At 47.6% G+C, this 17,593-nt stretch overlaps 1 pseudogene; it reads left to right on the top strand.

The window, feature by feature from the left end:
* The first annotated feature begins 11,172 nt into the window (after positions 1-11,172).
* Positions 11,173-14,530, top strand: LOC115313194 (annotated as a pseudogene).
* The last annotated feature ends 3,063 nt before the right edge of the window (positions 14,531-17,593 follow it).

Genomic DNA, 17,593 nt, shown 5'->3' with positions numbered 1-17,593 from the left:
TCGGAACGCCGTAAAATCTTTCCTGTGTTGTAACTTTCTCAAACGAGATGATTTAGTGATTTTTGATAATGTTCAGTTGGTGCCTAATAAAATCCGCATGTTTCTCTTCAAGAGAAAAAAAACGTTTATTATAAATTGTATTTATTAGACAGCTAGATACTACACTTTTGGCAATCTCTGACGTCTGCTTCTGCTGGCTCCCGGAAAAATGTGTTTTCTTCTTCTTGAAACACCCTATTTTAGGGATTCTTGAAAGCTCGCTGAACCACCCTGGTATATTCTGCTTGATTTGTGAGCCTTAACCGACGAATTCTTGAAATGTTTTCTACATTAGTGTTCGTTCTGGTATATTACTGTGTAGGCGCAATCTTTTGACACGTATCTACATGTTACCTTATTCACCAAATTACCATCTTGAAGCTAGAGACCTTTTATTTTTGTGGACCACAGTTACCAGACACGTGGCGCACCCACGTGTCTGGTATAGGGCGTGTCTAAAGAAAACAAATTACAACGTGAAGCGAGTAATAACAGTTAGACGCACCAAAATAAGAACGAGTGACAGTCACGCTTGAACCATGAATTCTTGAACACTTCTTTTTTTTAAATCACGGCCAACGTTCCGAGACATTCTGTGGAATTAAAAACTTTCGCGGAAATATCAAAATGCTAATTTATTTGCGTTATTTGATACCTACGCAATTAGATTCCTAGGGAAAATTATGATCTTCTGTCAAGAGGAGCAAAAATTTATAATTTTGTGAATGTGGCCCAGGGAAATCTATGCAAGAAACGAAATTGTAGAGCCGTGGAATAAAATCAATACGCATAAAAAAGTTCTGTTACTGCTCACTGTTATTCTGTGACTGTCATAGCAAAGATTGGCGGGCGACATTGCGATGTACGCTGTTGTTCAAATGAATTTCTCATTTTAGTGCTTGCGCCGAGGCGCTGAAGTCCAATAAAGTTAGAGACGGCCTCTGACCAGAGCCAAAACAACGTTTTCGCGCCCACCCAAGTTCTGCCCCATTCAAAATGGCGACTGCTGCGTAACAAAGTAGAATCGACTGTTCCAGATTTTATTGCGAGGCGAAATTGCAGAGTCACGCAGAATAGCGGTACTACCAACGTTAGTGGAACAACATAGTTGGGAAACTGCTATAGAGCCAGCCCTGAAAAGCGGCACCTATCCGTACACCAGAACCGAGCTAATGGCGATCGCAACGCCGCCATTTTTCCAGCAGCGTCCACTCGAGGAACCGCACGCGACTTATATTTCGGCTTCAATCGGCCATTTTGGCGCCGAAACACATACGGTGGAAGGAGTTTCAGGGGTGCCACCCCCGTCTCCTAAGTGGACGCGCCGCAAATTACTACCGAAGTTAAGGTGCGCCTAAGTCGGGACGCGCTACCTGAAATCATTGCTGAGACATGGTTGTATAAAAACTATATTAATTGTGCCGAAAAACCTTGTAAACTAAATATTTTAGAAAACATCACTGGAGCTTCATTTCGTAGTAAACTCCAATAAATGTTATTACATTAAAAAACAGTTTCGTTTGTTTTAACAAAACAAAGTGCTTTCTGAAAGCTCAATATGCCCACAGTAAAGACAAATGATTAAGAGTGGCGCTGTTGTCGTATTTAGCTCAGTCTCGGTGGATCTTACCTAATCTTAGAAGATAAAACCGACCTGTCAAATACATCTTTGAAGAAAAGTTCACAGTGCCACGTGCAGGCACCGATTTTTACGGCCCATTTTAGGTCCAGTCTGGGTGTTTTAAACACCCTATATAATATCGCGTCTCACGGCCCACTAGAGAAAGATGGCAGCGCAAAGAAGCCATTAAAAATTACGCATTTTTTTAAAGGAGCTTATTTTGTTATTTGCACTTGCTGCATTGTATTGTACAGTAAATATTGTGAAGCTTGTACAGAACATAACGAACGCAGTGCTGAGATCGTCGTCCTTTATTAAAGGCCCTCTTCTGGCCAACCCAATTTAGTATGTACAGTACACGCACCAATAAATACGAGTAACACTGCCATTTTAAATGAGGCAGAACCACTAAGAGCTAATACGGTTTTAATTGCCTAGATGATACACGTCTGTCAACAAAACATTAATCCAGCAAAACAACAAGTTGTGCAATATTTACGCCGAAAAATGTAATTTAGATAGAGCTATGCTCCGCCCACGCCCCACTAGGCCCCGCCCTAGGGTAATAAATTTTACTCGCTCCATGGCCGAACACCGTACGCAGGATTAATGCCTCCCTGTCGCGATGTTAGGTTTGTCAAGTGTCTAGTCCAGGATTTGAGAAAATCTGCTACTCGTGCGAGCGATAGCGCGGCAGCGTCCGGTACGATCTGCCGCCGTCTGCTACTCCGCCACCGTCCACCTCCTTCTGCAGCGTCCACAAGACGCGACCAGAAGGCTGCACGCCAGCGTTCCATAGGTTTTGAGCAGCGCCTCTCGAAAGCAAGGTCGTATATTTTGAGGTCGCGTTTCGAATGCATCTTCTCACGCTCCCTCGCGTTGCTCAAAAACGCTTTAAAAATTATCGAAACAGTAGGAAGGAATGCTTTCTTGGCGTTTCGGTAAGACACTACCGCCACAAGCGGTAATTGAAAACAAATTGTCCCGTGCATGAACAGACGCGGCCAGGGCACGGCACCGAAACTAGGATGCGTCACTTATACCCTGTTACTTCTCAGGTCGCTGCTACCGGTGTCATACTCACCGTGCTGCTGGCCTCGCCGAATTTTATCGCGCACGATGTCCTAACCGGACCCGCCGCGGTACACCACCGCTTTTCACCGTCTACTTGGCAGTGCTGTGGATTGGCACCGTCTTCGTCAACTGTGGCAGACTCCCTAAAGTTCAACTGGCAACATTTGCCGGCATCACCTGACGAAGTGGGCGTGGCAAGACTACAAAACCGGCTGCACTTATTGGAGCTACTCGCGCACGGCACCGAAACTAGGATGCGTCACTTATACCCTGTTACTTCTCAGGTCGCTGCTGTCAGTGTCATCCTCACCGTGCTGCTGGCCTCGCCGATTTTTACCGCGCACGATGTCCTAACCGGACCCGCCGCGGTGCACCACCGCTTTTCACCGTCTACTTGGCAGTGCTATGGATTGGCACCGTCTTCGTCAACTGTGGCAGACTCTCTAAAGTTCAACTGGCAACACTTGCCGGTATCACCTGACGAAGTGGGCGTGGCAAGACTACAAAACCGGCTGCACTCATCGGAGCTATTCGCCCACGGCACCGAAACTAGGATGCGTCACTTATACCCTGTTACTTCTCAGGTCGCTGCTGCCAGTATCATCCTCACCGTGCTGCTGGCCTCGCCGATTTTTACCGCGCACGATGTCCTAACCGGACCCGCCGCGGTACACCACCGCTTTTCACCGTCTACTTGGCAGTGCTGTGGATTGGCACCGTCTTCGTCAACTGTGGCAGACTCTCTAAAGTTCAACTGGCAACACTTGCCGGTATCACCTGACGAAGTGGGCGTGGCAAGACTACAAAACCGGCTGTACTCATCGGAGCTACTCGCGCACGACACCGAAACTAGGGTGCGTCACTTATACCCTGTTACTTCTCAGGTCGCTGCTGCCAGTGTCATCCTCACCGTGCTGCTGGCCTCGCCGATTTTTACCGCGCACGATGTCCTAACCGGACCCGCCGCGGTACGCCACCGCTTTTCACCGTTTACTTGGCAGTGCTGTGGATTGGCACCGTCTTCGTCAACTGTGGCAGACTCTCTAAAGTTCAACTGGCAACACCTGCCGGTATCACCTGACGAAGTGGGCGTGGCAAGACTACAAAACCGGCTGCACTCATCGGAGCTACTCGGGCGCGGCACCGAAACTAGGATGCGTCACTTATACCCTGTTACTTCTCGTGTTGGTGTTTTTTCGACGTCTTACCGAGGTAACAACGTCTGTGTCGTTGCGGTGTCGTGCCCTCCTGACGTGTACAAGCGTTTGATTCTTATCTGGCGTAATTTATTCCAGTGTGCTGCGAAAATGTCATCTATCGCTGATTTTTTTAGCTAACTCGCTTCTACTGTCCGGGGACATTGAAACTAATCCTGGCCCGGATACCCTTGTTTCTGACGATACCTCCCCGCTTTCTCAGATTCTCGCCTCGTTAAACGGCGTTTCTGCAGGTCAAGCAGCAATTTTAAATGAGATAAAATCATTACAAGAGAAACAAAAAGAAACTGACAAAGTTCTTGGGGACTTGAGGGCACAAATGAACGCTATTGACCGAGATGTCTCTGCCTTAAAAGTGATAAAAGATGAAGTCGCTTCAATGTCCACAATGAATGCAAGAGCCACTGCAAACCTTGAACATGTAATGCAGAAGTGTGAAAACCTAGAAATCCAGTCTAGACGTAAGAATCTTTTGTTTTTCAACCTTCCTGACGTTCGCGGTGAAACGTAGGCAAAATCTGAGGAAAGCGTGATTGCCTTCTGCAACGAAATGCTTGGCGTCACCATTCTCCGTCCTGCTATCGAGCGTGCTCACAGGCTTGGCTCTTTTCGTAAAAACCGAGCGTCTCCGAGGCCTCTCATTGTAAAATTCAACTCGTACAAAGAAAAAGAGCTGATCTTGTCAAAGGCGCTTAAACTGAAGGAAACTAGTTTCCGGTTAAGCGATGATTATTCAATCGATGTCCGTAATGCAAGAAAAGAACTTGTCACGTTTGGAAAACCTAAAGGACACGATTTTAAGCTTCGGCATGAGAAGTTGATAATGGGGAACATAAAGTACATTTACGATAAACAATCTAACTTAGTGAAAGCACTCCCTGCATAGCAATCGCACGGTCATCAACCGCGTTCCTCCTCCCCCGAAAAGCTGCTCTCGCCCCGTTTCAAGTCTAAATTTTTTCGTTGCCAACACTAGAAGTGTTTATACAAAGCAAGACGACCTTCTTTCGGCAGTCCAGTCATGCTCAGCCGATGTTATCATTTTAACAAAAACTTGGCTCACAGATGATATCTCAAACTCGGAACTAACCATACACCCCTCACATTTTATTTTTCGTAATGACAGAGCAGGCCGAAAGGGAGGAGGTGTGCTTGTAGCAGTCAAAAAGACATACCGTATTGATTGTTCTGGTACTGTTCCAACCTTTGAAGCCGTTTGGGTTAGAATAAAAATGTCTACCATGTTTATTATTGTAGTTGCTTGTTATAAGCCCCCAAGTGTCCTGGATTTTGCTCCGCTACTTCATGATTTTCTGGAGTCTCTTGTTCTTTTATACCCAAATGATGTACTTCTCATTTCCGGTGATTTCAACTACCCTGAAATTAAGTGGTCCCTTCTGTCTGATAAAATAACATTTTTATCGTGGCAAAACCTTCCAAAACAATCTCGGGATTTTGTTGACGTTATATACTCTTTTGCACTTTCTCAAATTGTCGATAAACCCAGTCGCGGTGAAGCCATGCTTGACCTGTTTTTTTTATATCAAAACCCGATCTAGTTGCAAATACTGTGTATATGGAACAATTAAGTGATCACATATCTATTAATGTTGAACTTTTCATTCCATCATGTGAGCAACCTCTTCGGGCAAAAAGAATTTCCAGTTACTCAAGGGCAAACCTCGACGATATTAACCAACACTTTTCGCTATTTTCAGCTTGGTTTTTAGAGGAATTTGACTCTAGGTCTCTGAATGAAAACTGGATTTTGTTTAAGTGTAAATTGCTTGAGTTGTGTGACAAATGATTTGTGAATCTCAACTTTCTGAATTTTTAACGGACATCCACGATAACCTACATAAGAAAAACGAAACTCATGCAATCTTCATTGATTTTAAAGACGCGTTCGATAAAGTCCCACATTGCCGTCTTATCTAAAAATTAAAAGCACTTAAAGTAGAAATGACCGTAATAAACTGGATTGAAAACTTTCTTTCAAACAGAACACATAACGTTGTTATATACAACAATTGTTCGTCACAAAAACTTGTTAAATCGGGAGTACCGCAGGGAACCGTGCTGGGTCCATTGTTGTTCCTAATTTCCATAAATGACCTGCGGGATCTTCTCAATTCCACTATCAGATTATATGCGGACGACTGTGTGATTTATAGAAAAATAATGAATGTAACCGACTGTACCCTTGTGCAAAATGACTTGTCACAAATCCAAGCGTGGTGTCGAGAGTGGAAAATGGAGATCAATGTTGACAAAACGAAATTTCTTAACTTCACTACCAAAAAAAACATTACTCAGGTTGATTATTCGCTTTCTACCATACCAATTGAAGCCGTAACATCCTACAAGTATCTTGGCATCAACTTTAACCATAACGTATCATGGGAGCCTCATATTAACTACATATCTGCGAAAGCAAACAGAAGCTTGGGTTTTTTAAGGCGCCATCTCTATAAGGCCGCGCAAGAAACAAAACTCATCGCATATAGTTCTCTCATCCGTCCTCAACTCGAGTATGCATCCATTGTCTGGAACCCCCATCAGTTGTATCTAGAAGAAAAATTGGAAGCTGTTCAGAACCGGGCTTCACGTTCCATTCTCCGCAATTATCAGCCTACAAGTTTTAACGCAATGAAAGCAAAATTAAACCTCCCTCTTTTAAAACACAGGAGAAAAGTATCGCGTCTTACCCGCCTGCACAAAATATATTATAATTTTCCTATAAAAAAAGATGAATATGCCCACCTGCCGTCCACATCTCCCCCCGCACTGACCATCCATTCAAAATTCAACTGACTACGCCTAGGACTAACCCATTCAAATTTTCTCCCTTGCAATGGACCTTTTCCGAGAAGCGTTCTGCGCACGTGCGAGCGCCCGATGCCAAGCGGTGGAGGTCGGCACGAAAAATCGAAGAAGTTCGGAATGAGGCTGTAGATCGACGAGTAGAACAAGTAATTGCAGCATATATATAAATGTGTTACACAAAAAAAGAAAGTGGACGGAAAGAAAAACACGACGTTTGGGTGGACGCTACGGATTTCCCTCTTTACAGTCGCGTTGGGCACGCGACGCTGCTCAGAGAGCGAAGCAACTGGTAGCGTAGCTCCCATTATCGATTGGTAGCGCAGGTAGGTCACTTCCTCGATTTTTAGTTCGTGCAGCCACCGCCTGGTACCGTCGGTATTTGGAAAAAGGTCCAATGGCTATTACTGATTGGAACAACCTCCCGGAAGCTATTGTGAGCGTCACAGAATGCAATAACTTCAGATCCACCTAGCGTCCTGTTTGTACGCGTTTTCAAACATCCAAGCCTTTTTTCCTGTTTGTGTTATTTTGAGTGTTTAAATATGCCCCCCCCCCCCCTTATGTAAAGCCCCCTGTGGGCATTTAAGGGATGAATAAATTAAATGAAATGAAATGAAATTCAAACGTGACTCGCGCATGATCTAACACTAAAGCGCCATCTTTATGGTCGCGCCTTGCAGACGCCGAAATCAACATTAGATGGTCGCGTCTCAGGGACGCTCTCGCGGTCCCTGGCCGAGTGCAACAGGCCTATGCGGTGAGCAAGTCGTCTGCTTTTTGCGCAGGAGTTCCAGTGACGTCAAAACGACGCCGTGCTCTGACTGACCTAATTGAAAGGATAGTGGGTAGACGTCAATATTAAATGCCTTGACGTCTGCCCGATATTTTTTTAATCAACGAATAAGAGCTCGGCGTTCTGACATTATCGCAATCCCTGTGTAAGAAGCAGAGGAACTTCCGCTCCGCATAGCGCGCGAGCCCCTGTTCGAAGCAAGCCTATAGGCCGGTTTCTCTCGGCCAGGAGGCGCTGTAGCGTCCGCGAGACGCGACCACAAAGGAGGCGCCTCGTCTGCAAGACGTGACCATTTAGTGCTGTCGTGAAGCTGCGTCCAAGCGTCCCCATCGTGCACGATCCACCTGCGTATAGAAGCGTCTGGTCAGCGTCCCGCCACGGGCGCTAACACGGCGTTTGAAAGAACGCAATGCGACGCACAACGGAAACGCGACCAAGAAATATCAGATTTTCCTCCCCAGGGGCACTGCTCAAAAATTGAGAGCTACATGTCTATGTGAGCATCTTCCAATGCGCATTATAATGCATCTGAAAGGACAAAAAAAAAACAAAGTTGCGCTCCTTCTGTATTTTCTGTTCTGGTTGCTCTTTTTTTTGTATGTGTTTTTTTCTTGTCTTTTTTTTCATAGCGTTTCCGAGCAAAGTCTACGAGTGTCGCAGCGCACAAGCAGATCGCGACATATAAATAGTCGCTTCTGCAAGCCAGGTGCATTAGCTGCTAAAAATTTCAGAGCTACAAGCATTCCGCAACAAAATGACGGGAACATACCGGGACAATTCCGATGCTCTGACGTCTAGGCGAACACTCAACTGCTTTCACACTAAAAAATGTCTGTGCGTCTACTTTCACGCACAACACTCGGATAGCCAATCGGCGCAACTTACGGAGGAGCTCAGCGAATGACGATGCCGAAACATATGTTTAGACCAAAAAACGCAGTCTGAGTTGTGACATGTTTAGGGGTTAAAAGCGCTAAAAACGACGGACGAGTAGGAGAGACACACACCACAGAGCGCGTTTAACCCCTAAACATGTTCAACCAACTAGCCCAAATTCAAACCCTTCTGAGTTGTGACATTAAGCAATGCAAAACGTCACGCTTGCATTGCTTAATGTCACAACTCAGAGTGCGTTTTTTAATCTAAACATATGTTTCGGCATCGTCAGTCGCTGAGCTGCCTCCGTAAGTTGCGCTGATTGGCTCTCCGAGTGTTGTGCGGGAAAGTGTACCCACAGACTTTTTTTAGAGTGTTAAAGTGGCTGAAAGAAATTGGATGCCCCGTACACTAGTGCTACATCTAGGCAAAAACAAGGACTGTGCGTTCGGCGATCTGTAGCTCATCTTTGCAATAAATCACAGAACAAAAAACAAACGTTTTTTTTTTGTTTTTTTTTCTTTTTTTTTTTTTGCCGGCATTGTCTTTGAAGTAGAATGCTCAGAATGCACCAGTCCTCCTACGAACGCATGCGCCCGCGCAACATTTTGTAAGCCACGCACGTGCGACTTTTCTTTTGTCGCAAACTATATCGGCTGAGGAGATACTCTTATGAATGTCACGGTGAACGCAAACATGGTTCGCCCTCATCAAAACAGACGAGTTCAAGGATCTGCGCGTTGTAGGTGACTACTGGCAAACGTCGGCAGCCACGTTCGTTGTCGTTTAAAATGAAAGCGGAAGCGCTGGTCTCGTGATATTTATCCGAAAAACAAGTTAGATCACGTTGCTCCTTAAACTAACAAATATGCCGAGCAAAGGACCACCGCAGCACACAGCAACGATCGTCCACGCGTCGATCACCGGTCCAGGTAATTACAGCTGAAAGGCACTGGGCGGGGACTAGAATTCATCTAGGTAAGTTCTGTCTCGCTAAAAATAACTCTATCAGTATTTTGTTAGGCGAAAGTTTGCGTCTTGACATGTGATTTCTATTTATAATCGCTGACAGCTCAGAAGAAAAAAAGGAGAGAGAGACACGGCTTGGGGGGGGAGGGTTTTTATGTTCGCGCTACTTGCTTCATTATTGCTTCTTCAATGCTCTTATCGGCTCATGTTGCGATCTAATTGGCTGCGCAACAATGATTAGATGTTCGGGACTTGCCACGCCCTGCGTTTCTTAAACTGACAGGGACTGTAAGCCTCAGAAAAAAAAAAAAAAATTCATCGGAGGTTTGTGTCTCTTTGAAGATTCGCAAGGAATTCTGGTGCGCCGTAGCAAACCGAAGGTCCCATAAAGCAGCCATGACTTAGATTATTTCTGAGTGCGTTTACTTTAAATAAAAAAAAATAAAAAAAGACATTTCAGGGAATATTTTTGTATGAATTTCTACCGGTTTTTGCTCGTCTTCAAAATTGTTTTACGTCAAATAACTTCAATTGTCAGTTTCGATATGTAGTTTTAAATATGTATAGGTTTCAGTTTTTTTTAATTGCCTAATTTGCTATATATTAGTTACATCGTTAATGGCTACATCGTTTAACACCACAAATATTATCGTGCAGACTAGGTAAACTATCATCAAGGCGCAAGGTTCGTTTTTTCCTTTTTATAATAACTAAAAAATTTATGTTTTTGAGGCAATTTGACTCTTCCATCGTTGTTTAAAAAATTAGGCAGAACAACTTTCTAGCTATGCTAAAGTTATTTGAACCTAGCAAAACACCTAAATGCGCGACCTATGATGGCCGCCCTAATCTCAAAATAATCTCTGGTTCATATATTCATTTATTCATTTATTTATGCAGGTTACCTCGAAGCGGCTACAAGGGATTATTGCAAAAAGGAGGCTTACATGCTGTTTCATAGTTACCAAGAGACCGATCTCACCAGCCATGTTTGACTACGCCACCGCTGTCGCAATGCGTCGAGGGAACTTTAGTGTTTCTGCACGTGCGGCAACCCCGCTGAAGCTCTGCTCGTGTAGACCACAAGACGGCACGAGCCCTTTCGTGCACTGCCATGTACCTCCTGTGAACTGAAGGTATGGTGGCGTCACGCATGCGCCGAACGCTTGGTGATATCAGTCTACTGTGACGAGCCGTAAAAGACGACTCGTGCGGCTCGTGCGAGCTCCGTTGCCAACCTTGCGAGCGCGAGGAGAAGTTCCGCGTAGAATCTTGGAGGTTGGTTGTATTTCCCGAGCTTGGTGCCCATTTCTCTTGAAGACCACGAGAAATCGCCACATATGGCGCCCGAACAGGGACTAGGGTCTTTAGGAAATTCACGTTAGCAATTTATGTGGGGACGGCGCTCACTTCGACCAGGTCTCCACCAACCACTGTCGCCTGGACGGCCAAGGTTTCAAAGTAACTCCAAGATGGCGGAATGTTCCATCGAAGCTTTCCGAAGGCTGGATGACGATGCCGAGGACGCCCCATACCAATCAGTCGTCAGCGAAACGGAGATCCTCAAAGCCGAAGTGGAGCAGTTGCGCTTACAGCTAGCAGAGCTCAAGAACGCGACCTCTGCGCAAACCGATCGACCGGCTGGAGCACATATCGCGACCTTTCGACGACGCCGGTAACAGCTATAGGCAACAGATAATTTGATCTGCGGACAGCTGGCACCTGCCGTAAATAGTCTTGATCAGCTCGAGGCAAAGATGGGGAGCACTTCGTCGTCAGTATCTCTGTGCAGCATGAGCTCTATCGAGAACGTTTCCGAGAGCGAGTACGCCAAGAAAAAGAGGCCCAAGGCGCCCAAGAAAAAAGCTTGCGTTCAAGCTGAGTCAGCCGCAGACGCTGCAGTCGCGTGAGATCGGCCGACAAGGTCACTGATTAACGTGACTGTCAGCTCGGTTCCTCAGCTAGGCAAGGACGTCATTTTCTGGTTTCACCAGATAGGTTTCCGGTTCCAGACGTTTAAAGTCGCACCAAGTGAGGCCATCCAATTGATTGTATTCAAGCTATCATCTAAGGATGATGTGGGTGAGGTACCACCTGAAGACAACCAAGGTAACGACGTGGGAGCTAATGAACACCGCTTTCCATCGTCGTTACAACCTGGACAACAAAGTCGCAGAAAGAGAGAAGATGTTCGGCACAAGTCAGCGTTCGGGAGAGTCCTGCACAGACTTCGCCTTCCGCGAACTGGACCTCGTCGACGAGTTCGTTGGATGAGTTGCTGGACTCATTTCTCCGCTTAGACCAGGTAGTCTTCAGCCAACCAAAGACACCGGCATTGACTGTAGCTGCAGAGCCAGTTCAAGCTGCGCAGGAAACCAAGAAAGCACCCTCGTTCCCGATCTTGAAGCAGGACCGGTCGCCGCCTCGTCAGAACGCGGACGACGGCCAATGTCAGAGCCTCTTTCTCCACGTGGGAAGTAAAAGAAGCAGCAAGTGTCGCCTAAACGTACGTCAAAGCTTCGCAGGATTTTCCGGGTTTTTCGTTTCGTCAACCGGAAGTTTGTCCGCTGTGCCACTATTGTAAGAAGAGATGCCATTTCGTCACGCGGTGTCGGCAGGAGCTCACACCAGAATTTTTAGAGTGTCAACAGCGCTTTGAGTCCGCTGCAGCACCGACCCAGGGAAACAACGAAATAATGCCTCTGACGCCTGCGAGGGGTCATCAGTAGTTCGTCGCATCCTATGTGGCGCAGCAGTGGGCACCAAAAAAATTCAGGTTCAACTGAACGGACAGTCTTTGACAGCTTTCTTGTATTCGGGGTAATGAGAAGTCTCATCAACGTTTCTATCGCCGACCAGTTGCACCTTCAAACTCAACCTTCGTCTATACGTCTCCGTGGTGCAAGTGGTCAATCCCTCACGTGCCTCGGTGAAGTCACTGCCACAGTGACAGCTGACGGACAGACGCTCAACCAGGCATTCATCGTGGTCCCACATCTGGAGGAAGAAAAGTTGTTCCTTGGTTACGATTTCTTGACAGCGTGCAAGGCCATGATGGATTGGGATGCAAATAACTTTTTGATTCCTTCGCCTGCGACATGGCATAAGGTAATTTCGGTGACGGAGCAGCTGATATCTCCGTGGTCCCGAAAGCTTGTTCAACCACGCCTGAAGAATCCTGTTCGAAGACAATCAACGAAGATAGAAGTGAGCGGCACAAAATCGCTCTACCAGCGCCACTGCCTTTTTAAACCCATGGTTATGGATAAGACTGAGAGCACATTCTACGTACTCCTGGCCAACCCTTCATTTCAACCTGTGGCTCTACCCTCTGATGCTACTGTCGAAGTCGCTAGGGGGGGTCACAAGGGTCGAAGACATCGAGCTTAGCAACGACTAAACTGCGTCCATCTTGAGTTGCTGAAGCGTGCCTTCGCCAAAGGACCTGGATCGCCCGAATGCTTTGGAAATCGTCGGCTCTCAACATCATCCGCTATCGGTTGAGGGTGTCACGTTCAACATTGGTTCAACGCTGGCACCTGAAGAGCTTCTTGCAAAAAAACACGACCTGCTTCGCGCGAGCCAGCACTGACGTTGGTAACTGTCGGCTTGAGCAGCACTCCATTCCGACAGGCAATGCGAGACCTACCTCCCAGAGACCACATCGACTGTCGCCGGCGCAGCGTGATTTTGTCAAGCGGATGATCAAGGATCTCATCGATGCCAAGATTGTGCATCCATCGCGCAGTAAGCCCTAGTGTTCCTCCCCCGCGGGTAGACTGGGACCGCACCGCAACTACTTTTCATTTTTTTCCTGCATCTGACAATGCTGCCTTGAGTATACCTTGTAGAGCAAAGTCGGTTGTTGACAACCGACCACCACAACCTGACCAACTCCCGGTCCTTCGCGAAGCGGTGGCTTCAATGTTGGCGTCGGGTCTCCTTCGGGCCTCTGTACGCGGACCCTACTTGAGCCCCATTCAATTGGCGTCCAAGTCGTCCACAGAGTCCCGTTTTGTCTTGGATGCCAGCCACCTTACTCCCCATTTACCAGCCCCGTCTTTTCGCTTGGACCCTTTGCCTAAAGTCCTCCTCCAGATCCCCCTTCCACCTCAGGCCATTTTTACTAAGGTGGATTTGGCGGAGGCCTTTTATCACATAGAACTACACCCCCAAGCGCAGCGTCTTACTACCTTCCGTCTCGAAGGGCGTTACTACTCGTTCACGCGTCTCCCTTTTGGAGTCCGCCCTGCACCATTCTTGATGCAGGCCTTTGCTACGGCAATGGCCCGCTCACTGCGTGACCGCGGCATTTGGGCATGGTCATACATTGATAATTTTCTGTTGGCCCACTCTGATCCCGTTTTCCTGGCCCAGCAAACCCAGCGCTTTGTGGCCGACCTTGTATCCTGTGGTTTTGTGGTTAACCCACATGGCACTTACCAGCCCTACTCGTGACATTCAGTTTTTGGTTTTCCGTTTGGACACTCAGTAGGGCACCATTTCCCACACGCCCCAGCGCATCCAGTCCCTCTCTCACACCCTCCGGCTCCTCGAGAGTCCTTGCTCCCTGGCCCTATACCAAAGACTGGCAGGATTCTGGTGTTTTTTTTATTTTTTTATTTGTCTTTATATCGGTCGGGCTCCCATGCCTTGCGACCGCTCTTCGATGCCGCTGTAACGGCCATCCCTCCGCCTGTGTGCTGGACTAAGAATTTTTCTTTTTTGTGGCGAAAACTACCCCACGCGGTGCCGCTTGTGCCTACTCCCCCGCATCACGTGTTGTTCGCCGATGAATCCGCTACTGCTCTGGGTGTCATCACCTCTACGGTCACCCTTGCCGTCATCACCCAGCCCGACCCTCGCATCTTCCTCCGTGAGGCCTTTGCATGGACCGTTGCTGCCATCTTGGCCAAGCTGGCCAAAATCATCTACACCGACAACCGTGCCTTAAGAACGGGCATCACTACACGCCATCTTCGTGCACTCCCTTGGGAGCTTTCTGTTACCATTTCTTTGACAATAAAGAAGGAGATCTGATCCAAATAGATCCCTACTGAGCTCAACCCCGCCGACATGCCCTCACGCCTACTTCGCTTTGATTCCGCCCACTAACTACTCTGATTGGTTGAGGGCATGCCGGTGGGGGAGAGGAGGGTTCCAATGTAAAAGAAAGGACACCTCCTCTTCGGGTCAGTTGGGACTTTGGAGCGGAACGGTCAAGAGTGTGACCTTCTCCAACGGGTTCCAGGTGTCGAGACCCAAGTTTCAAAGCGCGTACGTAGCCGATGCCTCCAAAACGGAACTACCGGACGCTCCGCTCTCACTCTGCGAGGCCTGCTGAACGAGGAGGTGCCCCCGACAATGGAGTCTCTCCTCCACCAGCTACGCCGGCTGGCCCTTCGGATCGCCAACCCTTCACAACATATCCCGCACCTCCTTGTTGGAATCATCCTCTCCCCCGCCGGCATGCCCCCAACCAATCACAGTAGTGAGTGGGCGGAATCAAAGCGAGGTAGGCGTGGGGGATGTCGGTGGGCATCCCCCTTGGTCTTTGTCCCAAAAAAGGACGGATCAAGACGAACGTGCGTCGACTAGATAAGGATCAACACCATCACTGAAGACACTGTCTACCCCTTTCCGCGAATTACGGACGCCCTGCAGACTCTGACGGGGGCAAGTGTTTCTCTGTCATAGACCAGGTGCCGCTTGCTAGAAAGTCTTGACTCAAGTCTTGGCTCAAGTCTTGACTCAGGCGCCTGGCGGTCTCGGCTGAGACTGTCTCAAGTTGTGTCTCAACTCTTTCGAGCAAGCGGCCCCTGGTTTCTGGTTCTTATCGAATTGTCATGCAGCTAGAATATGTCGAGAAAACGGCCTTTTTTACTCCATGGGGCCTGTATGAGTTCTTGATGATGCCATTTGGACTCAAGGGTGCTCCGTTTACCTGTCAGCGTGCGGTAGACACTATTATCGAGAATGCCAAGTACGACCACGCACTTGTCTACATGTACGATTCTGTTGTCTACAGCAAGACATTGGACGAGCATGAGACACACCTGCAAAACATTTTTTCCAGGTTCCACGAAGCAAACCTGAAGTTCTAGCCACAAAAGTGCTTTTTTCTTTTGTACGTCAGTCATGTACCTTGGAGATATTGTCACGAAGCATGAAGTTTCTCCAGACTCTTCAAACTTTGCAGCTGCCCATAGGTTTCCGGCTCCTCGCAACATCCAGAAACTTCAATCTTTCATGGGCCTGACATCTTACTTCCGAAAGTTTATCCCGAATTATTATTTTTGGTGTTCCTTTGCGCGAAATTCTCAAGAAAGAAACAAACTTCGTCTGGAATGAAGAACAAGATGCAGCGTTTGGGCCCTGAGGATGCCCTGTGTGAGTCACCCCGTCAGCTTTTCTCGGAAGACGCAAGCTTTGGCGTCCATGTCCGCACCGACGCTTTCAAGCTTGGGCTGGGAGCATTGCTATTGCAAGAGGTCGATGACGGAAACTTCAGACCTGTAGTGTACTTGAATCGCCCCCTCCAAGGTTAAGAGTCTAACTACACATCGACAGGGATGGAAGCTCTTGCCGTCGAGTGGGCTCTGGATGAGCTTCGCCCGTACCTCATGGGTTCTAAATTTTAAGTTGTTACCAACCACCATCCTCTTTGCTGGGCGATGGGGTACAAGGAGGGAAACTAATGCTTACTGCACTGGTCACCCCTCCTGCAGGAGTTGGATTTCGAGGTCATCTACAAGTCAGGAGCTCTACACAGAGCACCAGATTGCCTTTCCCGGACTCCGCAGTCAACACGGGAGCTAGGTGACAAAGTTCTCTGGATCACGTCTCCTGCCTTCCTGCAACGGGCTGAAGATCTTTCACGTGGCCAACATGAGGATCCGTATTGACAGTACGTTCTCAAACTTCTGGACGGAAGTACTGGCACACGCAAACAACAGAGGCGAGCACAGCACAAGTTCGCCATTCATAACGGAGTTTTTTAGAGGAGGTTTCAAGGCCCCATCAATCAACGTTTCTTGGTCTGCCTTCCTGACTCAAAGAAAGCCGAAGTTTTGCACGAATTCCACGGAGGAAACTACGGAGCGTACATGGGCATAAAACGCACCTTCAAAGTTATTTGCACAAAATATTTCTGGCCGAAACTCTTCAGAGACGTAAAGAAGTTTGTCACGCATTGCGATCTCTGCCAACATATGAAGATGGTGTCTGCGGCACCTCTGGGACCGCTGCAACCGATTAAAGTCCACTCCCCGTTTCGCACGGCAGAGATAGATATTGTTGGACCATTTAAGACATCTTAAGGCTACAAATACATCATCGTCGCCATCGACTACCTCACGAAATTTGTTGAGGCCAAGCCTGTACGGAACATTGAAGCGGTTACGGTACGAAAATTTATCGAGAGTCGAATCATTCTAGAGCACGGTTGGCCAGCAGTGATTGTCACTGATCGCGGAATTCAGATGATGGCACGTTCGACTTCGGCGTACCTTCAACACCGTGGCATTAAGCACTCGCCTCCAACAGCGTACCATCCTGCTGCGAACGGCCTCTGCAAGCAGGTGAACAAGACGCTCAAACCGATAATCGATTTGACTACAGCCGTAGGCGACAAGTGAGCTGACGTCCTTCCCTACGTTGTCTTCTGCTATAATACCGGATTCCAGGACACCGTTCGTCAGACACCTTTCTTCCTTGTTGGCGGACGTGACCTGCATGATGGCGTTTATGGCCGCCAGGAGCTCGCTGAACTACGTGATGCATCTGACTATTCAGTCGTTGTTGCCAAGAGACTGAACCGAGCTCGGAAACTGGCCGCCAAGCATATCAAGCTCACTCAACAAAAACAAAAGAACTACTTCAACAAAGGACGCAAGGACGTCACTTCGAGAACGGCTAGCTCGTATTGTTAGAAACACCACCCGTGGGGCTCAAGGCAACACGACGGTTCACTGGCCCCCATTGAATTGTGAGCCGGCTCTCTCCTAGGAACTACGAGATTGAACTCATGGACTGTAATGACCGCGAGGAAGTGCACGTGGAGAAACTGAAGCCGTATCTTACACCAATCGCTGAGTTTGCACAACCTCTACCCGAGGATTGAGATTTTTGAATTTATAGTGTGTTTATAGGGTGTCTTGTCATTTAGCATCTTGTATG

This window comes from Ixodes scapularis, unplaced genomic scaffold (assembly GCF_016920785.2).
Source record: "Ixodes scapularis isolate PalLabHiFi unplaced genomic scaffold, ASM1692078v2 PGA_scaffold0__279_contigs__length_252992795, whole genome shotgun sequence".
Taxonomy (NCBI): Eukaryota; Metazoa; Arthropoda; class Arachnida; order Ixodida; family Ixodidae; genus Ixodes; species Ixodes scapularis.
The sequence above is the reverse complement of the archived record's forward strand: the minus strand, read 5'-3'. Positions and strand labels throughout refer to the sequence as shown.